A 24,605-nucleotide genomic window follows, 5' to 3' on the forward strand; every position below is an offset into this window, starting at 1 on the left:
ATGAAAATCAAAATTATAAGGAGATACCAGCTCATATCTATTAGGATGACTACTATTTAAAAAAAAGTAACAAAATGTTGGTAAGGATGTGATGTGGAGAAATTGGAACCCTTTTGCACTATTGGTATGAATCAAAAATATGTATGACTGTACTGTAAAAAAAAAAATGGGTGTTCCTCAAAAAATTAAAAATAGAATTACCATATGATCCAGCATTTCTATTTCTGGGTATATACTCAAAAGAATTGAAAGCAGGGTCTTGAAGAGATATTTATATGCTCCTGGTCAAATATCAGCAGTATTACTCACAATAGCTAAATTGTGGTCAACCTAAGTGTCTGTTGGTGGATGAATGTATAAATAAAATGTGGTATATACCTAGAATGGAATATTACTCAGTATTAAAAAGGAAGAAAATTCTGCAATATGCTACAACATGGAGGAACCTTGATAAATATGCTAAATAAACTAAGCCAATCACAAAAAGACAAATACTGTGAGTCCACTTCTATGAGATGTCTAGAGGGATGAAATTCATGCAGACAGAAAGTAGAATGGTGGTTATCAGAGCCTGGGGGAAGGGGGAGGGAGGTTAGCGTTTAATGGGTACGGTTTCAGTTTTACAAGATGAAAGAGTTCTGGAGATGGATGTGGTGATGGTTGCACAACCATGTGAATGTACTAGATGTCACTGAAATGTGCACCTGAAAATGGCTATGTGTCTTTTACCACAATAAAAAAAAAAAAAATGTAGCAGCAGCATCCAGAAAAATAGGAGGAATGTTCTGGAAGCCCAAGTGAAGAGCATTTAAGGAGGAGGAAAGCCCGGTGTTCAAAGGTGCTAAGGCTCCAGGAAAGATAAAGACCAAGAATTGATCAAGTTCAGCCGCATCGGGCTCACTGGTGATCTTGAGAAGAGCCATGTTGATGGGGTGGTGCAGCCATTCAGGAGAGAAAAGGAAGGTTTGCAGTTGTGGCTGTTTCTTCTGACATGCCTCCTGAAAAGATATACCCTCTGCATGTATGTTTATAGATTTGGAGAATCACGTATGTGCAGGAATTCAATTCAATGGACTTTGGTTGGATAGCTTCCAGGTGCTAGGCATGGTAATGGATGCTACAGATACTGAGAGAAGTAAAACACATTCACTGCCTTCCAGAATTTCTCAAGAGATCACAATTTAGCAAACTTTGTGGACACCTGAAATACATACAAGATGATAGATAATGGCTAAATACATACAGTCAGTTGGGACATCAGCTTTTTTAAGGGTAAAGGACAAAATGGTTAAAACTGTGGATTCCAGATTCAGTCCTGGGTTTGAGTCCTGTGTCCACCATTCGCCAACTTCTGTGACTTTGCACCAGCCAGATAACCTCTCTGTGACTCAGTTTCTTCCTCTGTATTGTGCCTTTGATGCCATTACAAGTACAGAAGAGCCTCATTCGCAAAGGTTCTCAATGGGAAGGTATGGGGAAGGGCCCAGGTAGTTGTATTTTTAGCCAGAACCTGTTCATTCTGCCTGTTCTTGATCTTGAACCACACTTTGTAAAACACCGAGAGTATGTCCATTTGGTACCAAGCATTTGCTTTTGCACTCAATTGCTTATTAGAGCAATAGCTATATTCCAGGGGCTCTTAGTGGGGGTACAAAAATTCTTTAGAAGAACTTGCAGTTTATGTCCGAAACAGAGCAGACCCAAAATTGAGAAAATAGCTTGAAATTCATTCAACATTTATTCATTTAATTTTATAGAATGTCTACTATGTTACCAACAGTACTCACGGGCTGGAGAGACAGAAAATATCTGACTCAATTTGAGTCATTGAGGTAGCGGAAGCCCCAGATGTACTTAGCTATGCTGTCCAGCAGCTCACCTCTGTGTCAGGTGATAAGTCACATGTGGGTTCTGGGCCTGTGTTCACTTACTAATTGTCTGATGATAACACACATGAATCACCTGGATCTTGTTCAAGCACAGATTCTGATTCATGAGGTTTGAGGTGGGGCTGCAGAGCAGGCATGTCTTACAAACTCCCAAATGAAGCCGATATTCCTCGTCCACACTCACACCAGAGGGTTAGGAAAATTGGGTCACAACACTTGCCCTGACATTAGCGTTCCTAGAGGACTCCTGGGAATTCTGCAGGGAAAGAATGGAATCTGGGTAGATTGCACAGAGGCAGGTGAAGTTTACTCACTTTCTTCTGTCTCCTCTGTTTCTAGAATCTAGTCCTTAGCCCACCACGTATAGTCAGTAACATTAGGTGGCCTCCTTTAAGGGAGGGTAGATAGTCATTCTGTTAGTCATTCATTCATTCAGTAAATATTTCCTGGCTGCCTACTATATGCCAAGACCTGTGCAAAGCACCTAATTTGGCATTCTTGAAGACAAATCTTGAAGACAAATGCAGGCATCTGCCTCTGGGGCTCCAGGCAGAGGTTGCAACTGGGGCTTTGGACCAAGGGAAAAGCTGCCCAGCACTGTGTCTGTGGCTGAAGACACTGCCCTGGCAAGATCTAGCCTTGGCTCTTTCTGTGGTACACTACAAATGCATGCCTGGGAGAGACAGTCCTCTGGAGCCTTTGCCAGCTGGTTTAGATCTGGTAGTGACCAGCCCCAGGAGATGTCTGGATGATATGCCAGTCAGGCCACCTGTCCCTCTTCAGATTCTCAGATCAGCCCAGAGGCCACAGATGGCAGAAGGCAGTGATGATCCCTTGGGCCTCTAAACACATCTCTAGAAACTGGCAGCAGTCAATAAAGCCAGCCAAGTCAGGGACCAGCTTGACCAGAATCAAAGTGTGAGACACTTCGCTCAGAGCTGAGGGCCCTGGCTCAATCTAAGAACCCCCAAGAGCCAAAGGCATTGGCTAAAGTCAAATTGAACAAGGTAAACAAAACCTTTTCCCAGGATTTCTGATAAACAGCAGCAAATCTCCCCCCATCTGGCAGACTATCAGTGGCCCTCGCATGCATTTACTGATGATGCATTCATTGCCCTGCTGGAGTTAACTTGGTTTTACTGGAAATAATATGCATTTAACAAGCACCAACACAAATAAGACTCTCAGGACTGTGAGTTCTTGGTTCAGATGCTCTTCCCAAGGGATTTAAAGGAAGACATGTGCAGGATGGTCAAGGTCAAACAAGTCATTGGGGAGCCATTGGGGTGGAATGGTCAAGAGAGTTTCTTCAGAAGGGCCTGCAGTTGGACCTGCATACAGATGGTAATTCAGATGAACCTGGCGGGGGTTCTAGCGAGGAGATGGCTTCTGCCTGACCCACAGCAATGCAGTGGGCTATAGAATAACATGCTGCTAGCTAGCTCCAGGATTCTTCCTGAAGTGGGTGCTGCCCTTAGTATAGGAAAATATACTAGTAAACCGCTTGGGGGTTAAAGATGAGAGCCTCCAGTTGCCCCAAGCTGGAAGAAGGAGGTGAGAGTATGCAGTCTACCTCCAGGGATCTCTCCCAGGTGATCCTCTGGTATGGGCACTGTTTAAGAATGTCATTACAGCATTGTTCATAGCAGTAAAAAACCAAAAAAAAACCAAAAAACTGGAAACAGCTTGAATGTCTATTGTTACAGAAACAGCTAAATAAGCCATATTAAAAAAAACAAAAAGTAGCACAGGAAGTAGTATCCTACAGTTTTTATCTATCTTATATAGAAAGCGTCCTAATAAAAGTGTTAAGTGACAACAAGTTTCAGGGTGATTTGTACAGGATGACCCTCTTCACATGAAGATATATGGAAATCTACCTCTCATCTGAAGAGTCATGCACAAGGATGATTTCATAGAAAAAAGGGGTCTGGGAAGATGCCCATCCAAATGATGAGAAGTTGTTTATGTTCAAGTACAGACAGTGAGCTTGGGAAGGGATAGTGGGTTGAGGTGGAGGCTGTGGAGATGAAGAGGAAGCCTTGACTCTGGAACTGTTGAGGGAATCCCAAGAAGCCCTTTGCATTTGGGCAGTGCTAGTGGCCCTACAGGTACTTAGAATTCTCTAGGATGGATGCACTGTTGGGATAGAGGGCCAGAGTATGATCCTGGTGGGCAAGGCAAGAAGATTGCCCTCTGGGTGCCAACCGCTGGGTGGCCTAGATCTTTTTGACCTTCTCTGGGTCCCACTGTCAGGGCCTCTGAGCTCCTGTAGCTGGCCCATCCTGAGATTCCAAGTCCATTCCAGAGCCTTTTCATGCAGGTTGATGCAGCAGGAGCATGGAAAAGTCTCACTTGCCCTTTGGCCGGCTGAGTCTCAGAACCAGTATGGAAAGAAACTTCTGAGTACCGGGGCCGCCTGGAGGAACTCCTTCCTTTAACACATTTTACTTGAGAATAACTGACCCATCCTGACTCTTTAAGGAACAAACGTGGGGATTATTCATTACTTGGAGGGTCCGAAACAGTTCATGAAATCCACTGAGTGAGGTTCTGGACTGGATGAGAGAAGAGCCTGCTTGAGGCTGGGGCTTGGGCTCTGGGAGGCATTGCAGTCAGCTGTGCACAGGTGCAGCCTGCTCTACTACAACTCCTTTGGCTGCTCTGGCTTTAGCTACAGAGACATGCAAAAGGCGCACACAGTACATTTAGATGGGGTGACATGTATACACAGGATGAAAGCTCAGGGTGTGACCAGAAGTTGCAACACCCTGAAATCACCCAGGTCTGCCTTCATGAATAGCGTCCAGGTCTTGACCAGTCTCTTACTAACAGGAAATGCTCTGAGATACAAGGTGCCTGTCTTGGGAACCTTCTGTAGGCACTAGCGAGCAAGCTGCTCCTCCCTTAGAGCTATGGACAAGTGAAGTGTGAGCCTGGGCTGGCTTGGAGCACTATGATTGCTGGCCATTCAAGACCTATAGCTGTGGCAGGTGGCAAGCGGCGTCCACATGTGCTGCATTGCCAGCCAGGGCCCTGGGGAGAGGTTTAGACAGGAATTGGCACTGGATGCTTGTGCCATGTAGATGCTTGGAAACAGGGGAATTCTTGTTGAGCTGATCCCCAACTAGTCCAGCTCCAGGCTGATTATCCACCTAACACAGCTGCTCTAGAAGAGTTTTATAGGAAGAGACCCTGTATTACCCTGGCATTCAGCTGCGGGAACAGAGAGGCAAATTTGGGAGGCAGAGAGGACAGTGTTATGCAATGGAGTATCTTCCTGGAGAGCCTATGCCACTGGGCATCTATAGCTTCTTACCTCCCTGATCCCCAGCTGCCCTCAGCATTCAAGGAAAGGCAAAATGCTCCTGGGTATTTGTCCTCGGTTGCTCAGGCTAGGAGCATATGCCCAAAGAGGGGGAGGCACCATTCTTGCCTGGAAAGGCCTCACAGCTGAGGTGGAGAGGTGAGATTCCTAGACTGGAAACAAGATGAGGTAGGACATGAGTCAGTGCTGCAGTGTCTGCTTTGGCCCTGTGTGTGCGTGGGGGGAGGAGGAAGCCAGGAAGGAGCAACTCTGCGGGGGCAGAGGGAAGAGGGAGGGTGCACATGTGCTTGTGTGTGCACGTGTGCAGTTGTGTGAATGCACGTGCATGCATGTGCTGTGTGTGTGTGCCCACACACGCCTGATGCCGTATCTCTGGAGTCCCCCCATCATCTGTGCTATTTGCCCAGACAACCTAAAAATAATTTCCATTTAACTTTAGGGCTTGTTATTTGCTGCTTAAGATGCTTGCCCAGCAGATATACTTTTCTACCCACACTTTATCTAAGATCAAGTTAAAATGAGTCTGCATTATTTATGCATATACAGGATGACTAGTGAGCAAAATGCAGACTAGAAAGCCTGGATTAGGCTGGAAAGTTCATATAAAAATGGTGCCCATGAAGATAACAAAATTGCACTGTGTGTGTGGATTACAAACGATGGCACTGGTGATGATGATGATGATGATGATGATGATTATGAAAAAGGATCCGATATGGCTACTGGGGTGTCATCAGCCCATTATCTCACACATACATGAGGTACAATTGGGCCATGGCAAGCACTCAGTGAATATTTATTGAATCTATTAATAGACACTGAGGAAGAAACTCCACATATAGGACACATGTGCAAATATGGAGCCAGATGATTGATAATTCGTCATGGATAGAGTACAACTAAATGATAAATTGAGTCTAAAAGTCAGTTTCCTAGATAAATGGCTGAGGGGTGATGCAATTATGAGACTGAAAGATTAAAGACAGGGAGGAATGATAGATTGATAGATAACTTGTTGATACTTGATAAAGGGATAGGGAGATAAATTGTGGTGGTGACAGGTCAATAGATCCATGGTCAGGTCCAAATAGGTAGGTAGATAAGCAAACAGAATTGTGATACATTGAGAAAGAGAGCAGAAGGATCAGAGACACACTGTGGGAAGCAGATTAATGTCCCCAAAATGTCTATGCTGTGCTCCCCAAAACCTGGAACATATTACTTATGTGACAAAAGGGACTTTTCAGACATGAGTCAACTATGGGCCCTGGCATGGAGAGGTTATCCTGGATTATCCCGCGAGCCCCATCCAATCACACATCCTACCACTGCGCTTTCACCAGGCTCCTGGGGGCCCCCTCTAATCACAGGTCCTACCACCGCGTTCTCTTTTACCAGGCTCCAACCACCCTGCTTTCCTTTCAGTTCTTAGTCACACCAAGTTCCTTCCTACCTCAGGGCCTTTGAACTCACTGTTTCCTCTGTTGGCTCTTTTTCATCACTCACATCTCAGTTCAAATGAGAGTTGTCTGCCTATTTCCAGAGCTTTGTCCTGAAGCCTGGAGTACACGCCGTTCCTGGGGACTGGGTTGGGACGACGAGATGTCAAGCTCCTAGGCTGCCTTGGCTGGCACTGTCCCCAGGCCTGGGTCCCGCCCAAGGCTGCGGGATGGAGCAGCGTGCATGAGTCATCCAGCCACAGACAGTCCCCTTGTTGGAGGGACCTGAGTAGTTATGCTGTGGCAAACTCCTGGGGCCAATGGCCTGATTGAAAGGGAAGGTTAGGAATTTCCCCATGTTATGCAGACTCATAAGGGGCCAGGAAGAAGCCAGAGAGCAGAGCTGCTGCCCGGGTAGCGATGCTGTGACCTCTGCGAGGACTGCCCACCCGATCTCGGCCAGCCTGTGCAGAAGATGGCTCATACCAGTGTCAGAGGTGCTCAGCACCCTTGACTGCCATTTCATTCACTGCAATTGACTGAGCACCCACTGTATTCCAGGCAGCATGCTGCCCTAGCCTGCTCAGGCCTGCCCTGAGGGAACCTTTGGAATAGTCAGGAAGTCAGGCTACTCAGCAAACCTTACAGATCTATTGGACAAGGGCTCAGCATCAGGGCACATGGAGAAGCCACACTTGACTCTCTGGAGCCACTCTGAGTGAGCTGAGACAACAAAAATGTATTCGCTCATAATTCAGAAGGCTAGAAGTTCAAAGTCAAAGTGCTGACAGAGCCATGCTCCCTTCAAAGCCCCTAGGGGAGGATCCTCCCTTGCTGCTTCCAGCTTCTGGTAACGTCTGGCTTTCCTTGGCTGCGGGACTCCAGACTCTGCCTTCATCTCCATGTGACCGCCTTCCTTTTCTGTGTCTGTGTGTCTTCACATGGAATTCTTCCTTCTGTGTCTGTGTTCAAATTCCTCTCCTTTTACAAGGACATCAGTCACAGTGAATTAGAGTCCACCCTGATGACCTCATCTTAAATTGATCAACTCTGCAAAGACCTTATTTCCAAGGAAGGGTACATCCAAGGAAGGGTACATTCATAGGTTCTGGGGGATAGGACTTTGACATATCTTTTTGTGGGGACACCATTCAACCCATAATGGTGGGCAAAGGCTTGGAAGGGCCTAAGGCTCAGGGCCAGAGCTCATCACCCACCACCTTTGTATACATTTCCCTTGGACAGCTCTCTGGTCCTTGCACCTGCCTGGCGTGTTCCCTCCTCAAGACTCTTGCTCTCATAGTCCTCCCTCAGTCTCAACTGGAAAAGCGCCCCCTCTTTCTCAGTGGACAGGTGGCCTCTTCGGGAAGTCCTCTCAAACCCTCTCTAATCTGGAAGTGACTGTTTTCCTCTGATTTCTGACACTTGAAGATGCCAGTGGGCATCTTTTTTACCTGTCCCTTCTACTTCCTTCCCATCCCATGCCAAGTCCAGCATCAGGGAACCAGCAGCCTTGAGTCCAGCTCCTCAGCCATTTCCAAATTTCCACTGCTCCATCCCTACCCAGGCTACCCAGGACCTGTTTCTGCAGGTCTCCATTCTAGACCATAGTGCCCAACTATGTGATGGGCTCCCTTGTTCTGACCACACTGCATTTCCCAGGAGCTCCTAGGAGCTGTAAGCAACCCTGCTCCCACCAGCTGGCACCCCATGGGACCCACTTGGCACCACCAGTGCCAAGGGCTACAATGGACCACTGCCCAGAGGCAATTTAAGGGACTTGCCAAGGGCTCTCTGACTCAAACACTCTCCCTCACCCACCTGCCCCATCAGAAATGACACCATTAGCAAGTCTGACAGCATCCACCCCTGATAAGGGCAAATGCCCTGGCAGAGGAACTCTCTGGCAAGAGTAGCTGGGACTCGCCTGCCTCCAGGAGCGTGGTGGCTTGATGAGCAATCCCTCAAGTCTTACAGGAGACTTGCTCCCCATGAGCAGGAGGGCCAGAAGACGGCCTATTCAGCAGAGCGTGGTCCAGAGGCAGCAGGCTGCAAGGTGGAGAAGAGGAGGGCAGTGGGGTAGCCCAGCCCTGGCCAGGCAGAGACGCACTAGGCCCCAGGACCCACACTAATGCTCAGTCTTTCTTCTCCCCTGCCTGCTCTCTTTTGTCCTGCAGCTCCCCGGCTAGAGAAAGGCCCCTCTGCATACTCGCAGCCTCTGAGCTGTTAGTGGCCTTTGGACTGAGGCCTCCAGGGCCCCACACCCAGGCTGGCACTCTTAGGGAGGAGGGAAAGGCCAGAACTATCACTCCCTGGGCACAGTCTCAAAGTGTCCTCAACCGGCCAGTCCTGTTCTGCCCTTTTCTCATGGGGAGGAGCTGGGAGCAGCGAAGAAGGCAGGGCTTAGACCAGAGGCACTATGCTGCCACTAGCCCTCCTCCCTACCTGGGCTCCTGGAGCTCACATTCTGATCTGGGGCCCTGGGAAATGCTAAGCTGCCTGGACTGCTCCTCCCTCCTACCGGAGGGACTGGAGGGTAGGATGGGGCTGTGCTCACCACCAGACCCCAAGGGACACAAAAAGGTTGGTTTGGAAGAGTGAGCCAGCCATTTCTAATAAGGAACTATTTTAGTTTTGCCATAATCAAGTCTAGTGCAAGGCTGCCCCAAATAGCCAGGTAAGGGATGCCAAATGCCTGTAAGATGATTTGGTTCCTGAGGCCTGGTGTGGGTCAGGATGGTGGCCTCAGCTTCCAGGCCCCCAACCTCCACGAAGAAGCATCATCCCAGGCCTGGCTGCTAGTAGGTCCTTAGGCTAATGAAGGCTGTAAAGCCTACTCTTACCAACCCAATCAGTTCCCTCAGGGCAGACCTGATGAATAAAACCTTTCTTAGATGAAGGGCTTTGTGAAGGGTTTCATGGGGCTCTAGAGAGGGTAAGGAACACCAGGGATAAACCTCTTTGACTTTGAATCTGCTACTCATAAGAGAGAAGGCATCCCCACGCCTAGCCTGATTCTACGTTGGGGGTCCAGTCAGTGGGCTAGGCTTGCTGGGTTACTGAGGAGAGCTAAGTTGGGGGCTGCCTCCACCTAGGAAGCACACCCTTGGAGGGTCCCTACTGGCCTTCCATGGGCTTGGTTCTCTACTAAGTGTAGTTAGACCTGCTGGTGTTCATTGTTCCCTCCCTCACAGAGGAAGGACAGGAATGAGCAGGGTGTGGCATGGCCCATGTGGACCTCAACTGAATCCTGAATGTGGTACAGGAAGGGGGGTGCAGGAAGGGGGTGCAGAGACACCCAGGGGGCACTTTGAAGTAGGGCCAGCTGTCTTTGCTTAGTTGTCACTGGGCTGTAAAATTCTTCTGTCCAACTTTCTCACCAGACCCTCAGACACCGTCTGGAGAATCTGTGGGGTGTGACCTGCCTCATCTGGGGGATAATTCCCAAGTCCAACAACCCCCAGACTTAAAAGTATCACCTGGAGGACTTTGTGCAGGCCCAGGAATCTGCTCCAATCTCCTCCCTCAGCCCACTGTTGACTTCTCTGAGAAGCTCATCTCTTCCCCCTGCTGCCCGTGGACTTCCTGAACACGAGCCCACAGCTTCCAGCCTCGGTGGTACAGACTATCAATGGTTAATGCCTGCATCACCACTGTCTGGCCATGGGCAAGGTATTTAACCTCTCTGGGCTTCATTTGCCTTATAAGATGACTTAGAAATGAAAATAATGATAGTCCTTATCTTAAAGGATCATTGTGGAGATCAAATGAGATCATTCAAGTTGGCACACAGTGAGCCCTTAATAAAAGCAACAGGGGGTAGGAGGGTATCATTGATGTTATCTGTGGGTACCCCTCTTTTTTTTAAGATTTATTTATTTATTTATTTAATACAAGAGCTGGGGTACAGGTCAGAGGCGTGGGAGGGTAAGAGGATTCACCAGAGAGAGAGTGGGGAGCAGAACAGGCAGACGATTGAAATATACTGCTGAGGGGAGCAGCGGATGCAACAGGAGAGATCTACCGCACAATGGGGGATTCTTGCTTGTCGGCCAGGATTGAACCTGCACTGCAAAGGCTTACAGCGCTGCATTCAACCCGCTGAGCCACAGGGGAGGCCCTCTTTTTTTTTTTTTTTTTTTTTTTTTTAAGATTTACTTATTTATAGAAGAACCGGGGTACAGGCCAGAGTCGCCGGAGGGTGAGAGGACTCACCAGAGACAGAGTGGGGAACAGTACAAGCAGGCTGATGAAATACACTGCTGAGGGGAGCAGCAGGTGCGACAGGAGAGGTCTGCTGCACCATGTGGGACCCTTGCCTGTCGGCCAGGATTGAACCAGCGCTACAGAGGATGCAGACAGCTTCACAGCACTGCACTCAACCACCTGTGCCACCAGGGGAGGCCCTGGGGACCCCTCTTTAACCTACTTTTCATACTCTTCTGTGACTCTCCTCCAGCCTCCCAAAACACACACTTGTTGCCTTTCTAATGTCTCCGCAGTCAGTAGTGGGTGGTTGGTGAGGTTCGGCTCCCAGGTGGGTGGAAGACAGGGACTTATGTCTGAGCAGCCTGCCTCCCTGGGCGGAAGGCTCGGATGAGCTCTGCGGGGACCTGGATGCTCTCACTTTGGTCACCATTCACACTCGCATTTCAAGGGGATTTCAAAAATCAGCATTTCTGTGGTAGAAGCCAAGAAACAGAGAGAGTGAGGGAGTCACTGAAGGCCACACAGCAAGCTTAGGCCAGAGCTGGGTGAGAGCCCATGTGGACTGGCCATCCAGCTCTCCTCCCCACTTGACTCAACAGCTCTTATTTCTTCAGAAGTCTCTGGAGCTTTCCTATTCAGAGAAAGCAGCAAACAAAGTGTATAGCCAGCCCCCTGGGCCTGGAGCCCTGAACTCCCAGGGCAGACCCACAGGCTGACTGAGACATTACCGGAGTAGATGATTCAACTTCCTGCCTTTTGAGAGCGCCCAGACCACAGAGGTTTTTTTGCTTGGAGGAGGGGGCACCTCTCTGCATATCACTCTAGAGGCAAGCAGAAGGTGGGCCCAAAGGATCAGGAGAAGACCCTACAATAAACCACAAGGACTAGGCAGGCATGGGATAGTCCCTCAGGGGCAATATCATAACCCTGACCAGCAGTTTCCTAAAGCCTGTCTCTTTGGGTTAATGATTACTACCTAGGGTAACCACTGTTCCGGTTTTCCTGGGACTATCCTGGTGTTAGCATCAAAAATCCCACATTGCAGGAAACCCCTCAATCCCAGTTCCTAGGGGCAAATCAGAACAGTCACTCTATTAGCACCCATGTTTTGGTAGGATGTGGCTTACTGCCTCAGTGATTCTGGGAGTCTGGGCCCCAGGACAGCACATTCTAGAACAGGGAATTGGCAAACTGTGGCCTGAGGGCCTGATCTGGCCTTCTGCCTATTTTTGTACAGCCCTCGAGCTAAGAATAGTGTTCATATTTTTAAAAGGTTGAAAAAAAATTAAAGAAGAAAATATTTCATGACACATGGAAATTAAATGAGATTCCAATTTCAGTATTCATTAACAAAGGAACACAGCAACATCCCATCATTTACATATTGTCCTGGCTGCCTTCACATTACAAAACTGAGTCGAGTAGCTGCAACAGACACTGTATAGACCTATGGATCGCAAAGTCTAAAATATTTATTTTCTGGCTGATCCCTGTTCTAGAGGCAAGCAGAAGGTGGCGTAGCCGGACCCTCTCACTGGGTGTTGGTGTGTGTGAGTGGTCAGTGATGTTTTGGTGAAGAAATTCAGAATGGAGGAGAGAGAGGTTAGGGGGGTGGGCACAAGAGCATAGCACCAAGCCAGAATTTAGCAGGTTAGCTTCAAGGCAGGGACAAAGCACCCATTTCTCATTTGCATACAGTAATGGGGTGAAGGTTGGAAGGTCTGATTTTCTGACGTCTGTGTCTAGTCTTCCAAAAGGATGCTGTCAGCGCCAGTAACTCAGCTATGCCAGGGACTTTGGCGTGACCTAGGGCAGGTCCTGCTTCCTATAGGCCCAATTCTGCGGCTTCACCAGCCCACAGAGTGAGTACCTACTGGCTTTGGGACAGACCTAGACTCTCTTCCAGAACCAGAAACTTTATTCTATCTGGCTTTTCACCAAGGTCAGGAGGCACTCTTAGGGTCTGTTGACATTGGAATGGTCCATGAACTGTGTTTCCCTTTCTTCTAAATGTTTGTGGTTAGGGGCTCTCCTCCCTGAGAGAAGGTGCAGGTGGCTGTTAGCCCCATGACCCCTGCTTTTTAGGTGAACATCACTAGCAACATCTCTACTGGACAGTGCCAAGCCACATCCTAAGTGCTGTTGAGGTGAACTAGCTGGCAGTTGACAATCTGGGACAGCCTGAGCAATGTAGAAAAAGGCTAGTGAAAGCCAGAGCAATAAGACAAGAGAAAGACGTACAAGGAATCCAAATAAGGAAGGAAGAAGTTAAACTATCACTATTTGCAGATGATATGATAATATACATAGAGAACCCCAAAAACTCCACAGAAAAACTAATTCAACTAAGCAATCAGTTTAGTAAAGTGGCAGGATATAAAATCAACACGCAAAATCATTAGCCTTCCTATACACAAACAATAAATTTGAAGAAGAAGAAATCAAATAAACCATCCCTTTTATTATTGAAACAAAAAAAAATCAAATACTTGGGAATAAACCTAACAAATGAGGTAAAGGACCTATATAAAGAAAACTATAAAACGCTGTTAAAAGAAATAGAAGACACAAACAAATGGAAACACATCCCTTGCTCATGGATTGGAAGAATTAACATTTTTAAAATGGCCATCCTAAAAGCAATTTACAGATTCAATGCTATTCCAATAAAAATTTCAATGACATTCTTCAAAGAAATAGAACAATTATTGATGAAATTCATATGGAATCACCAAAAACCCTGAATAGCCAAAGCACTCCTGAAAAAAAAGAAGGGAATGGAGGCATCACACGCCCAGATTTCAAACTATACTACAAAGCCATAATCATCAAAACTGCATGGTATTAGACTAAGAACAGACACACGAACCAATGGAACCGAATAGAAAATCCAGAAATAAACCCACAGATTTATGGCCAATTAATCAAAGGAGCAAAGAATATGCACTGGAGCAAAGAAAGTTTGTTCAATAAATGGTGCTGGGAAAACTGGGTCACTACAAGCTTCAAGAATGAAGCTTGACTACTACCTCACACCATGCACAAAAAAAACCAACTCAAAATGGATTAAAGAACTAGACATAAGACCTGAAACCATAAAATATATAGAAGAAAATATAGGCGAAACACTACATGACATGCACCTCAAAGACATCTTTGCAGACACAGCACCCAAAGCAGTGATAGAGAAGGCAAAGATTAACAGCTGGGATTACATCAAATTAAAGAGCTTTTGCACAGCAAAGAGACAATAACCAAAACAAAGAGAAATCCCACCAACTGGGAGAACATTTTTGCACACAACACTAATGATAAAGGACTGATCACAAAAATCTACAAAGAGCTGATGAGACTCAACAAAAGCAAAGAAAATAATCCAGTCAAAAAATGGGCAGAAGAGATAAAAAAAAAAAATTCTCCAAAGAGGAAATGCAAATGGCCAACAGGCATATGAAAAAATGTTCAACATCACTTGTAATCAGGGAAATGCAAATCAAAACTACCATGAGATACCATCTTACATCAGTGAGAATGGCACATATTAAAAAAACTAGCAACAACAAATGTTGGCGATGTTGTGGAGAAAAAGGAACTCTTCTTGCATTGCTGGTGGGAGTACAAACTGGTCCAACCACTATGGAGAGCTATGTGGAGATTTCTTGACCTACTAAACATAGAGCTTCCATATGATCCAGCAATTCCACTCCTAGGTATTTCCCCAAATGACACAGAAACATTAATTCCAAAGGGTACCTGTATCCCTATTTTTATAGCGGCACTATTTACAATAGCTAAGCTATAGAAACAACCCAAATGCCCAAAAATAGATGACTAGATCAAGAAGATGTGGTACATATACAATGGAATATTACTCAGCAATCAAAAAAGATAAACACATGCAGTTTGCAGCAACATGGATGGAGCTGGAAGGGATCATACTCAGCAAAATAAGTCAGAAAGAAAAAGAAAAATACCGATGGTCTCACTCATTGCAGGAATTTAGAAAACCTAAATAAGGGACCAGGAAAAAGACTATTAATACAAAGTGAAAATCAAAATCAACAAGCAACTATAAACCAGAGACACACCATGGGAGTGGGGGGAGGGAAGGGGAGAGGAAGGACTGGGGTCAAAATAAGAAGGGGGTGCAATTGTATGGGAAATATAACCAAAATGATAATGCATACATTGTGCAAAAATGAAAAATGATGTAAGAATTATATGAAATAAAATATTAATTAAAAAAATAAATACACTACTAAAAATATATATAAATTGGAGCTTAAAATGTAAATATAAGTGCAAAGCAAATAAATGGTCATCCAGGCAAAAAGAAAATAGTTTCCTGAATGCACAGAATTTTTAAAGTTTTTTTTTTTTTATTTTTTTTTATAGAGGCATGTTTTATTTTTATTTATTTATTTGTTTGTTTGTTTTGTTTATACATGCACTGGGTACAGTCAGAAGCGCGGGAGGGTGAGAGAATTCACCAGAGCCAGAGCGGGGAGCAGAGCAGGCAGAAGGACCGAAGTACACTGCTGAGGGGAGCAGTGGGCAGCAGGAGAGGTCTGCGCGCCATGTGGGACCCTCCTCTGGTGGCCGGGGAGCAGCCGGGGATCGAACCGGCGCCGCAGAGGCTGCGGGCAGCTTTGCAACCCAGCGCTCAACCGCTGCGCCACCGGGGAGGCCCAGAATTTTTAAAGTTTTAAGGAATATTATCAAAGAATTTTATCAGCCTGACATGTCTGGAACAGAAATTATGTTATGGAAGTTGTAATCAGTGAAGTCAGAGACAAAAGCAGGAACCAGATCATGAGGAACTTTGTGCATTTCTAAGATTGGGATTTGGTTTATGGAGAAACTTAAGAGCAAAAAGCAGGGCCTCCCTGGTGGCGCAAGGGGTTAAACACAGCACTGTGAAGTTATCTGTGGTCTCTGCAGAACAAGTTCAATCCCCAGCCAGCCAGGGAGCTACCCACATGGGGCAGCAGACCTCTCCTGCTGTCTCACCAGCTGCTCCCCTCAGTCTGCCTGTTCTGTTCCCTGCTCTGTCTCTGGTGAATCCCCTCACCTCTGGCCTATGCCCCAGTTCTTGTATGCATAAATTTAAAAAAAAAGAAGAAGAAAAGAAAAAGGCTAGTAAAATTGGGACCAATGCCAAGTCTAAAATGCCCTTGTCTTTTATACAATGAGATACGCTCTCCTTTCTTTCCAGGGGGCTGGAGAGGGGTTTATCTGAGAAGCACATGGTTTTTGGAAGTTAGTAGGAGCTGACCTCAGTAAGGATCGCTACAAGCCCTGGCTAAGCACCTGCAGCAGTCTATCTGGTCTGCTCACACAAGGCCCTTTGGAGGCCTCCTGGGTGTCCTCTAAGACTCTCAGCTCCCCCTGGGCATAGTCACCCCTTTGGGCTCCTCTCCCTTTGCCATTGTTCCCACAGCTCTGGATGTTTTAGGACTTCTAAGGATCAACAAAAGACACCACAGAAAGCACTACTCAATTTTTAAGCTCTCTCTGGAATTCCTGCTTGGGTCAGAGCAGTTATTTATCTTATTTTTTTTTTTAATTGAAGTATATGTAGAGAAATGTAACAAAAATATCAGTGTTCCACTCCTGTAAACACACCTGTGTAACCACTACCTATGTGGCCAGAAACAGGGCATCACCTGCAGCACCTGGTGATGCCCCTAGTACCCTCTCCAAATCACTGTCCCAGGGCAATCACTGCAGTGGCCCCTAGCACCAGATTCCTTTTGCTTTTTTTTTTTTTTAACTCTGGGTAAATGGACTTGTCTAGTACGCACTATTTTTATGTCTGGCTTCTCCTGCTCAATGAGATTCACCCCTGTTACTATGTATAAAATACTTTGATCAGTGTCATTGTTACCCTCCATTTTAAGAATACATCACCATTTATCTATTCTCATGCTGGTGGAAATTGGGGTTGTTTTCAGCCTTTGCTGTTACAAACAGGGCATATGTGTCCTTTCTTTTGAGTGTGTCTACTTAGGAATGGAATTGGTAGACATTAGAGTAGGCCTGTATTTAGCTTTAGGAGATATTGCTGAACAGTTTTTAAATGGTTTTATCTAAGATTTTTGCTGGGTTTTTTTTTGTTTTGTTTTGTTTTTTAAGCACAGGCTGCAACTTCAGATGATGTTCCTAAAACTATTATTAGTGGGGAAAAGCAATATCTCAACTCATTTCTCTGGCTGCAGATACTTGTCAGATGAACTTCAAAGGTGATTCAGAAACAATGTCCACACAAGCTCTGGTGTGCCATGTCCTTGACTTACTAACAGCTCTTGATCTCAGGCTTGTGGGGGATGTGGAGACTATCAGGGCTCATGCATCACCAGGTTCTTGGCCCTAAAGGCAACAGTTGACCCTAAAGTTTCAGAACCCCAAATCAAAAAATGGGGTCTGACAACTGGACAGCATATATGAAGCTAAGAACATTCTGGGAAACCCATTTTTCCAACTATGGATGAGCACAATGAGGCCATGTAGGGTCAGGTATCCCCACGTTGTCACATGGTGCTGTAAATACAACAGGGGCCCTTTGTGCCTCAACTGACTTAGCAGCTCAGGTCTGGTGGGGCCTATAGGTGGCTGCTCACAGAATCTGGGGGGAAAGGTCTCCATCTGGTCCCTTTTTGAGAAGTTTCTGATCCTTGAGGTCCTGATTCCCTGCTATTATCCACAATACCAAGCAGAGTTTCTCAAAGGTAGGTCCTGTCCTCAGGTCATTTTCCCTGGCCCAAGTTTTCAACCCCTAGAATGGACAGAATTGACTACATCTCTGAAAGAAACTTCTTTCTGTATCTTGTTTGAGACAGAAAGTGGTTGTCCTAAGGTTTGAGTAATGCTTTCCATCACTTTGAAGCACTGTTCATTAAGGGAGCAAGCGCCATCATTAGCTCATTGCTCATAGCGATGAAGGTCAGTTGGTATTCATGGTAGCCTTGGGTTCTAGACCATCATTGTGAGAGGATACTCTCCCTGGTAACTATCTTCTAGGAGATCCCAGACTTGGGGCCCTCAGCTCCTTGATTACTGTGCTATGCCAGGAAGAATTTATAATAGACCTAGGTTAGTTACTTGCACTTTATGTAGACATCATATGTGCTTGGCTGAAGAGCCTACCAAACATGATCAAAACGACAAGAAGGTTGTTTCAGGCCATATATCCCCAGACTGGTTTGTGTTGACTTAATGCTGGGATTTGGAGAGGTGGGGGCAAGTTACAGCGCATCCTCATCCAGAGAGTCCTGGCCTTTAGATTGATGTTGAATAGTCCAAGCTATTGATCATTTGTCCCTCTATGTTCTCATCTATAGAATGGGATGAGTGTGAGGAATTGTTTTATCACAGGACTCCGGAGAAGTACTGTACCAGAGAAAAAGCCCTCTGTTGATTTCATTGCGGATATCCTCAAGGAATTGGCTCCAGGCTAGTGCCTTGGCAGAGTATGTAGGAAAGAATCAATTAGAACTTTTTTAGCTGCAAGTGATGTAAAACTTGCCAGTACTAACGTAAGCAAAAGGGATCTATGTATTATTTTTGGTTGGTTGGTTTAATGCAAAAGTGCATGAGTTTTAGGTGCAGCCAGGGACTCAATAACGTCATCAGGGTCAGGACAGTCTTCATTTCAGCTTTCTTTAGGATTGGCCTTGTTTATAGACTCTGTGGTGGCAAGACAACTGTCAGCAGCTCCAGGCTGATGCCCTCATATCTTCTAGTCCAATGAAAAAACAACATCCTTTTCTGGGCCAGTCAAATACCTGGCACAGCTCTGATTGGACCTCATGGCTTGGCTTGGGTGACATGCCTATCCCTACACCAACCATTATGCAACTCTGTATAGTACGACTAGCTATTAGCCAGGTCCGGTTTTCTTAAACCAGAGGATTAACTCTCAAGCCAGAGAATTAATTCTGCCTGAAGTATATGAACTGAAAATGATGAGAAGAGGCCTTTCTCACATGAAAACTGGGGTGCTATCGCAAGAAGAGGGGGATGACACTAAGCAGGGAAATTACAACAGTTCTCAATAGAGAACAGGTGTCTACTGGCAGAATTTCTTGGTTCTGAGTCAGTCGAGTAAAAGTATGAGATACCACCCACCTCCAAGAAAACTTTGGGCTACCCCATATATTGCCCACCCCTCTGGGACTTGGTACTTCATAGCTAATCAGCATACAATCTGGGCACCCTGAAATCCACAAGGGGCACTAGTTCCCACCTGCAACAGGGGTCATGTGGACTATGCCTCGCTTATGCTCTAATTGTTCTGTGTTCTATTTGAGGGCAGGAACCATGACTGTCCCTGCCTCAGTAGTTGCAGAAAGAGCTATGGAATGAATAATGATCTTTGGCAGTTGTGTCAAATTCGATACCTTCTCAAACCTCTTTAACATCATAATCTTATTTGATTCTTTGTTTTTCTTTTTGGTGACCCAGGATCTGAACCCTCTTCCTGTCATGGGGAATTCCCCTCATTCTAAGGCAGAGCCCACGTCCCACCATAAAGACTGAAAGTACCATGAGCATCTTTTCCCAGCCTCCCTGTGGCTCTGTTAGAGGCCACGACCTAAGCTTGACAATTATGCATACAGGTTCCAGAGACTGTAACCAGAAGCAAGTGACCCAAAGAAGCTGGGACCATAGACAGTTCTCCTTGGTGGTAATTATGAGCACATGAGGCCAGCACTCCTAGGTGGCAGAGATAGTGGAACCCACAGAAATAGGCAGGGTGCTGTGGTGCAGCCTAGAGAGACTTGTGCATGTGGTGGTGGGGACAGTGACAGCAGCAGAGTCTTGGCTAAGCCAGTCCTGCAGTGTGACCTGGGGTCCCGCTGATGGCTACAGCAGGCTGTTTTTCTGCCTGCCCAGAGATGTGGCTGTTTCTCTGCCTGCCCAGAGATTCTATGAGCGGCTCAGTGTCCTTGCTATTTTTCTGCTTAAGTTAACATAGATTAAGTCAATCTACTTAAGTGTCAATTTCTGGGGGCCTCCCTGGTGGTGCAAGTGGTTAAGATACAACCTACGAAGCTATCCACAGCCATGAAGCATCAGTTTGATCCTTGGCCAGGGAGCTGCCCCCATGGTGCGGCTGACCTCTCCTGACTCGCCCGCTGCTCTCCTCAGCAGTGTATTTCAGTCAATCTGCCTATTCTGCTCCACACTCTGACTCTGGTGAATCCTCTCACCCCCTACACCTCTGGCCTGTACCCCAATTTTTGTATGCATAGATAAACAAATCTTTTTAAAAAAAAAAAAGAGTCAATTTCTGTTGCTTGCAGGTAGAAACTCTGTTACAATCCTTGAGAAAGGACAACTGAAAAATTCCCTTTTTTCCAGATGGGTAAATAGAGGCTTAGAGACTGGCCCAAGCTCATGCAAGCATGACAGTTTCAGAAATGAAGATAGATCGTTAGACAAGATGGGATAGACCAACAGCTGGCAGATGCGTGCCCAGGCAAGGACGGGCTGCCTCATAAATACAGCTGCCTTATCAGGTAGGACGTCCCCTGTTAGTAGAGGTGTGCAAATAGATCTGGGAAGATTTAAAAGGGAAGCCAAGCAAAGTAACTCCAGTTCCCTTTGATCGCCTGGATTACACGTTATCATTTGCCCAACTCAGATTACTCTTGGTAATCTTAACACAAAAGTGTTAAGGTGAAAACACAACTCCTGATACTGAAATTTCAAGTCAAACAGTCACTTTACCAGGGAGCCTATCCCTGAACCAAGACACAGTTGCTGCTAGTCCTGTGTCCTTGAGCAAAATCATGGCATTTATTGGCCTCTGTCACTTTAATGAAAAAGCCCCTACACCAAACATACAAGCACTGACATTTGCAACTAATTATGGTATTGCTGATCAGTCAAATTTCATTGCAAATTGCATGTTGAAATTGATAGTGGGCAAGTCATGTATAAACTGGTTGTCTGGAAAAGTAACACAGGCACACAGGACTAGATTAATAAATCAATTTAGACTCAGCCAGACACTCTGAAGAAAAGATTAGCATTGCCCCAAGATTGCTTGTTTACCCCTGTACCTCCTGCCAATGTGCTTGCCTTCTAAGGGAAGCTGGTCTTCCTTTAGGCTCTGGCCACTATGGGAGACCACAGGGCGTTGAATATTCCAGCCCTCAATTCTTGGTTTGCAAAATTGCAGCCTTGAGTAGTGTAGGGAGAGGAAAACTGCTCTACGTTCTACCCACTGCTGAGAAGTCCACTCACAAGGGTTTCCTGGAGGAAAGATGCCTCCTGCTGCAGCAAAGAGCACCCTTGACCTCCCTTTTGTGGTACTGGACCAGGGGGGCTATAATCCACCTTGAAAGTCCAGGTGAGTTCCCCAAGTCAGGTTGGCTACAGAGGAGTGAGCCTGAAGACTCTGGGAGAGGAATCAGAGCGGCCTTAAGAGCTCCCCTTTGGCCTGCTTCCTGTGGGGCCCCAGAGTTAAGAAATACAGAGAGACACTCTCGGCTTGGCACGAGGTCACAAGATGAGTAGGCACTGTTCTCAGACTGGGCCTGCAGAAGTGACCTCTTGGACAGTCACTCTGTCTCTGCACCTGAGGAGGAAGGCAGGAGGACGTACAGAACAGCAGAGTATATAGCTGTCAAGGGATAAGGGGCTGTATACCTGTGAGATGCAGCCAGAGAGGCCACCCTGACCCACCCAGGATTTCTTCACACTGAACTGCTGAGCCAACACCAGAGGAGAGGGAGTCAGTGCCGCTGCACTATTCACTGAGCCACTCCAACTTGCTCTGTAGGCCTGTGCAGAGGAAAATCTTCATTTCTATCCTCTAGACTGGGGTTCCATACTCAAATGTCTACAGGAAAGTGGGTTAACTATGGACTGAGAATTGATGAGCCTGGGTCTGATAGGAGGGGGTGATGAGGATCCAGCTTCAAGAGACTGCCTTCAAGAGACAATGTGAGTTAAATTCAGAAAAATTTAGGCCGGGGATATAAATTTGGAAGTTGTCAGCAACTTCCAGCCAAGAAACTAGAAGAGATTATCAAGGATGTGAGTGCAGATAAGAGATGAAAAGAGGTCCAAGGACTGAGTCTTGGAGATGAGGAGGTGCCAGGTTAGAAGACAGAGAGGCACCAACCAGGGAGGGTTTCCTGGGGGCAAGCCAGGAGAGGGTGGTGATGGCCTGGGTGCCTTTGAGAGAGAGAGAGAGAGAGAGAGAGAGAGAGAAAGAGACCCCATGAGCGCTAGCGAGCAATGAACTCTCTCTCACATGCTCCAAGAGGTGAGGAAAGTGAGGCCTGAGATTGACAGAGGCTGCTTTGCTGCAGTGCTGGGGAGGAAAGCCTGATGGGAGTAGATGGGAAAATGGAAGGAAGGGGGGAGGAGAGGAACTGAAGGTGGCAAGAAGAGCCAATTCCTTCTAGGAGCTGTGCCATAAAGAGGAACAGAGAAATAGGGTGAGAGATTGTGGGGGGATGTAAGGCCAAGAAGAGGCTTTTCTTTAAGAAGAAAAATTACAATATTTTTGTGTGCTGATGGGAATATCCTGGAGAGAGGGGGATTTTGATGATGTGGGTGAGAAAGGGGATAACTATTGGAGTGAGGTCCTTGAGTGGATGGTGGAGATGACAGCTGGTGCATGAAAAAGGGGGCTGTCCTTGAACAGAACTGGGAAGGTTCACCCAGATTAGGGAAATGGAATGCAGAGTGGATGAGCACAGATGCGGGTGGGTGGGGGAAGTAGTGGTGGAGCCCGTGGAAGTTCTCTTCTGAGGGTTTCTATTTTCTTAGCAAACTAGGAAGAGGTTGTCAGCTGAGAGTGAGGTGGAGGAGGATGTGTGAAGCAGTCGGCAGGAGAGAGGGTGTGAGTAGACTTGTGGATGTAGTATGATTCTGGGCAGCCTTCAGGTCTCACTAAGGGAGGCTGTGGTCCTCAATTTAAAGGGAAACTGGTCAGTCCAGGTGTGGGATTTTCTTCCGCCCCAGGCAGCCTGTGTGTACGGGCGAGGCGTGGGTGGAGGGCTGAATTTAACCAGGGCAAGATTTTCTCAGGTTACTGTACTGCAGTGAAACTCAAGGGAGAGTATAATATTGGATCATGGGCTGTGAGCAGAGTAAGGAGGGAAGTGGGGCATGAGGGGGTGAGGAGGATAAACATTTGCTTGGCTCAGTTGGTTCCAGGAAGAATTGTCACAGTGGGGGCACAGGGGAATGAGCTGGAGAAAGAGTCAGTGTTTATTGGTGAGTGGGAAGTATGAAATTGAGATGATGAAGGGATAGCACTGACAGATAACAACTAGTTGGAAGTCTGGGTATGAAAGTGAGAGGCTGAGGTATTGTGGAAGCCAAGATGATGAAGAGGAGGCCAAGGGACTGAGAAGCCTGTTTATCTATATAAATGCTGAAACAGAGAACTATGACAGGGGTGACCTTGAGCAGGGTGACTGGGCTGGGAGATTAAATCTTCAAGGAACAGGGGCAAGTCTGTAAGTGACCGCAAGAGTGGGGAGTAGTGGGTGGTCTTGTCTGATGACATGGCCTCTGACAATGGGTGTGTGTAAGGAGGAGGACAGAGTGTCCAGAGTAGCACTGAGGAACTGAATGGGCACTTCTCATTCCTAGACCTGGGGACACGAGGATCACAAGAGGATAAAACAACTACCTCCTGAGAGGCTGCAGGGGAAGCAGTCTTCACAGGAGAGGCAGTTTTCCATTAGAGTAAGAAAATGAAGGGGCCATTCCAAAATGAGGTTGTGGATATAGGCAAGTTTAATGATGCCAGACCACGAGTTTCAGAGAGGCCAGTGAAAGGATATCTGGACATGGGGAAGAATGGGAGATGAAGTCAGGGAAAGAAATTACAGAACCACAGGGGGTTTAGTCCTATGGTGAGGGATGCCCCATGAATTCTGGGCCTCTTGTGGGGACAGATTTGAACAGGGACAGACAAAGGGGCTGATGAGAGCAGTCCCCAGGGTCCCCAGCCAGAGTGGTGACTGACTGGGCAGCTTTGTCGGGTGGGAAGAAAGAACCCTCTTCACTGCCGCAGATGGCAGCTTGGAGATACAGGCAGGGCATCCTCCCAGGGCAGGCAGAGCTCTGGGCTCCCTCTCTACTCCCAGGTCAGAATATTAATCAGGGGCCTCCCTGGTGGCACAAGGGGTTAAGACACAACCTATGAAACTGTCTGCAGCCTCTGCAGCACGAGTTCGATCCCCAGCCTGGGAGCTACCCACATGGCGCAGCAGACCTCTCTTGACACTCCCGCTGCTCCCCTTAGCAGTGTCTTTGGTCCGTCTGCCTGTTCTGTTCCCTGTTCTGTCTCTGGTGAATCCTCTCACCTCCCACACCTCTGGCCTGCTCCCCAGCTCTCGTATGCATAAGTAAATAAATAAATCCTTAAAAAAAATTAATCAAAATACTCTTTATAGAACTGACACTAAAACCACAGACACCTCAATAGAAGAGGACTGCCCAGAAATAGACTCATATATAGCATAATAAATGTGTATAAAATAAATTTGGTCCACAAAACAGTAGGAATTAAAAAGCATGGTTATTTCTCAAGGACAATTGGTTAACAATTCGAGATAAAAGAAATCCAGATCGGGCCTCCCGGTGGCGCAGCGGTTGAGCGCTGGGTTGCGAAGCTGCCCGCGGCCTCTGCGGCGCCGGTTCGATCCCCGGCTGCTCCCCGGCCACCAGAGGAGGGTCCCACATGGCGCGCAGACCTCTCCTGCCGCC

The 24,605-nt window shown here is 46.8% G+C and overlaps 1 protein-coding gene across 3 annotated transcripts in view; it reads right to left on the reverse strand.

Moving 5' to 3' along the window:
• JADE2 (jade family PHD finger 2) overlaps nt 1-24,605 on the reverse strand; it is a 148,246-nt gene that overhangs the window by 52,999 nt on the left and 70,642 nt on the right. For 2 of the 3 annotated variants that reach the window (XM_054694384.1, XM_037509296.2), the window contains exon 1: nt 5,209-5,369. The exons of the other annotated variant lie outside the window; for it this stretch is intronic. The gene's annotated coding sequence lies outside the window, so the exon portion shown is untranslated. Of the gene's footprint in view, nt 1-5,208; nt 5,370-24,605 lie in introns of those variants that run through there. 3 annotated transcript variants of the gene reach the window in all.

Source organism: Talpa occidentalis, unplaced genomic scaffold (assembly GCF_014898055.3).
Source record: "Talpa occidentalis isolate TD23 unplaced genomic scaffold, MPIMG_talOcc4v2.1 talOcc4.13, whole genome shotgun sequence".
Classification (NCBI taxonomy): domain Eukaryota; kingdom Metazoa; phylum Chordata; class Mammalia; order Eulipotyphla; family Talpidae; genus Talpa; species Talpa occidentalis.